Source organism: Nicotiana attenuata, chromosome 6 (genome assembly GCF_001879085.1).
Source record: "Nicotiana attenuata strain UT chromosome 6, NIATTr2, whole genome shotgun sequence".
NCBI classification, from domain to species: Eukaryota; Viridiplantae; Streptophyta; class Magnoliopsida; order Solanales; family Solanaceae; genus Nicotiana; species Nicotiana attenuata.
Genome location: NC_031994.1, coordinates 90,646,012 through 90,650,237, shown reverse-complemented (window position 1 = coordinate 90,650,237; position 4,226 = coordinate 90,646,012).

Sequence of the window (4,226 nt, the reverse complement as noted above, 5' to 3'; positions counted from 1 at the left end):
GGAGGACACAAACCACAAAATATTATGAAGAATGATATATCTCATCCTCCAGTATAAAAGCATCAAAAGAGTCTGCCTACTTTGGGAGATTTCATCCATTACTCTTTGAAATATGTGAACTTCACTAATAGGTGCTATACATATAGTTAGCACTACTATACAAAAGTCAGCTATATCTAGAAACATCATTAATAGCAAAATGGTTCTTCCTTGGTTTGAATCTAAAGTTTGGGAAACCAACTTGATCAAGTCTCAGCGAAGATCTCACCATGTCCGACAAAGAACTAGTGGTATCAAATGTGACCTTAACTCTTAAACTTTCCCCTAGATTAACAAGTTGATCTGCAACACATATACCTTTGTCCATACATATACCTTCTCTATATGTATGGACAAAAGTAAAATTACCCTTGCTAGAAATTTGAATAATCTGCTCAATGATATGATGTATCAGCTAAGGAGCTATAACACCCCGCACATTCGGATTAGGTATGAATGAGTTAAAGGAGTAGTAAGGTTATATTTTGGACATATTGTTGATACCCAATTTTTCCCTGTATTTTTTTTAAATATGCAAAATACCCTTAAAATAACCTATATAGGCATATATAAGTACATCCCAAGGTCCTATTATTTTTCCTTAGTTTTTCAAAGATTTTTAAATCAATTTACTGCCCTATTTTATCAAGAAAAATCCAATGATGGTCCCTAAAATTATTATTTTTGGTGATTCATTTATTGGATTCTTATGTTTGTACCAAAATATGGCTAAGATATTTTTTACACATTTTTATAAATTTATTTGGTATTTTTAAGGATAAAATTGCATAATTGCAATATTAGCCATTTTTAAGTTTAAATCCGTCTCATATTTATAAAATGGGATTTGATATTTTTAAATTAATAATTATTTATTATAAGACATTTTAGTACTTTTAATTTGTTTCCAGAAATTTGTTTATTATTTTTTATAAATTAAGAGGGAAAAAGAGGCTATTTAACTTATAGCCACATTTGGCCTAATTAAACCCAAGCCCCAACTCAAATTAGACCAATCCAATACCCAGCCCAATCCTAATTATCCTACCCGACCCACTTACCCCATCCAATTTGGACCATTGATCATTCAGATCAACGGTCCCCGTTTAACCTACCTAAATTAAACCAAACGACCCCCCAATACCCCTCATTTTTCCCTCACTCTTCTCTATCTCTCTAACCTCTGGTTCTCTCTAGAACCTTCCCCACCCCCTCCTCTCCGATGAACTCTGTTCATCTTCTCCGGTCACCCTCTAACCTAGATCTATGGTGGTTTCACCACCCACCAAGCCACCTATGGCTCCTCACGTTTGGTTGACTGAAGCTCCATGACTCGTCCATGAAGGGTTATGTCCAGACCTCTGTCGATTCGAGTTCCACGGCCATCTCTGGTCCCGTTCTGACAAGCTATGTCTATTTCGAAGCCTGGTCTCGACTCCTTTTGCTTAGATCCAAGCCTTTCTCGTCGTTTGGGTTCCTCTGAAAACCCTAGTTTTGAGATTTTTCTGATCTCTTTAGATCTGTTCCATATCCATGATTTCCTTAAGATTTTAAACGATTTTCCTGGCTTTTCTTTCAATAACTTCTTTCAAAATCATTTTTTTTCCGATCTAGGGTTTTTCTGAAAGTATTTAAATGTTTCTCTAACTTTCTTTTTTGTGTGTATTTGCCTCTATTGTGTTCTTGTATTTTTTCTTCTACCATGTTCTTGTATGCTTCTTCTACGGTGTTCTTGTATGCTCCTTCTACTGTATTTTCTTATACTGTGTTCTTGCATGCTTTTTCTACTGTATTTTCCTCTACTGTATTCTTGTGTGTTACTCCTACTGTATCTTCTTTTACTATGTTCTTAAGTGTTTCTTATTAAGTTCCACATACTGAGTTCTGGTTAAGCTTCTTCTAAAAAACGTCTTAATATGCTTCTCCTACTGTTCTTATCAATTTTCCATTATGTTTCAAATTAGTTTCTTCTACTCTGTTTCCTTTGAGCTCTTCTACTGTGTTCTACATGTTACTTTTCTATCATGTTTCTCATGAGTTTCTGTTGCTGAAAGAAACGTGTTAGAAGTTTCAGTTCTTTTTTGAGACCTCTGAACCTGTTTCGATTTAATTACTTGCCCTCTCATCTTTTCACTCGATTAACGGTGGAAACCCTAGAATTTGGGGGTTCTTCCAAGTTTGGCTATGTGATTTGCCTAAGCTAGGGTTTTATTTCAAAACCCCAACTCTTCAGACCAATTTCGAGTCTCTGAACTGAGTTAGGACATCCTTGTCTTTCATACTACTCTGACTTTTGCTAAACTCTCCTAAACTCTTTTACACTGGATTCTTCTACTGATTTTACAATGACACGACATCTTTTTCATGCTTGACATGTCTGTATGCTCTTTATATGTGATGAACTTCCCTCTAAAATGGCTTTCGAATTTGTGATTAGTTCAGACTCCCTTCTGAATAGGTCTGATTAATTTTCTTTCCTTGTTTGCTGATTTTCCCTGTGACTCGACTTAAGTTAAAAACCTTTCTCAGCTTTTCTGACTTGGTTTATTCATACAAAATCTCTGACCTCTGATTTACTGGCAAAACTTCTATGTATTTACCCCTAATCGCCTACTTTGCACAAAGTGCTTATTTTAATTTCTTTCCTCAAATAGTTTTTACCCGTTTCTGAATTCCTTAATTAAGGGAAGTCTTGTGTGATTGATTCTTAATTGATATTCTGTTCCTTAACTACTTTCTTGCCTTATTTCTGCCTGATTGTCACACTATAAAGGCACGACCCTTTCACAAACTCAAGGGAATTCACAATCCTTCTGAACTCATACTCACACACAATAGTGTTCTCTTCTTATCTGCACTGTGGCCTGTTTACAAGACCTACTGCTTTTCTCTATTTGTTTCTTTGAAACTGGTATGTCCTGATTTAAGCTTCAGCATCACAACAATGTTTTTGTTTACAGCTTGTGTATCCATGTCTACTTACTGTTCCTGTAGAGTTCAATATTTAAATTAGCATGTTGATTTCTTTCTGCCTGTTTCTGTTATGAATCCCTATTCCCTACCCCCTTTATGTGTTTGAGCTATGGTTTAAGACATGGCAATATGTAAGTTGTTGTCCATGAATTAAACTTGATCCTTTGGGGATCCCAGCCTCTAAACAATGTGTTCTAACAGGCTTATGGGTATGCTAGCACTCCCTATTGCTGGGTATGCCCACAACCTGCTCTTGCTTCTTTCAACTTCCCTATTTCCCCTGCACCCCTATGTGTATTTATTTGTAACTGTTTCCCTTTCCTTTTCCCCCTTTCAGCACTCTATTTCTGCACTTGCACTCTCTCTTAGTCCCTAAGTTCTGCCCCCCTCTTGTGAGCTTTGCCTTGGGACCTTGAGTTCCCTCTGAACTTGGACACTTGAGGGCTGGCCCTTCCACACTGCACTATGTCTTAATCTGGTGATACATTTGGGTGTGAGCACTGCCCGGAGTCCATATGAGACTCTTAGGGAACTCTGACACATCCAAATGGGAGAAAGGCTTTGGATCATGATCTCATTGGAGTTGGTTTACTTCATATTTCAGACAGGAAGTCTGAATCAGGCTCTCCTTGGTTGTACTTTTAATTTCTGATGTATTCTTTTATTTTTCTGGGCTGTAATAATTTGTAATAAACTCTTGGGGATGGCTAGTGAAAAAGGGAGGGATAACTATGTATGCAAAGGGTAGATATCCTGCCTATAGGTACTTTCTGAATTTCTGCACTCTCATATAGATATCCTGTCTATAGGTACTTTCTGAATTTCTGCACTCTCATATAGATATCCTGCCTATAGGTTATTTCTGAATTTCTGCATTCTCTCATATAGATACCATGTCTGTAGGAATTCTGCATTTCTCATATAGATACCATGTCTGTAGGAATTCTGCATTCTCTCATATAGATACCATGTCTATAATTACCTGGAAATCTGAATCCTGCATATGCATATAGAAAATATGCCTACAGGTCTTTCTGAATCTTACATATACATTCTTCATTAGGCAATCATGTTTATAGGTCTTAAATAATCAACTGCAATTAGATATCATGTTCATAGGCTTTAAACAAAAGTTCAGCACCTAGATATCATGGTTATAGGTTTTCTGCATTTTACTATGTCCATAAAAGTGTTTAAAAATCAACAACGCATAG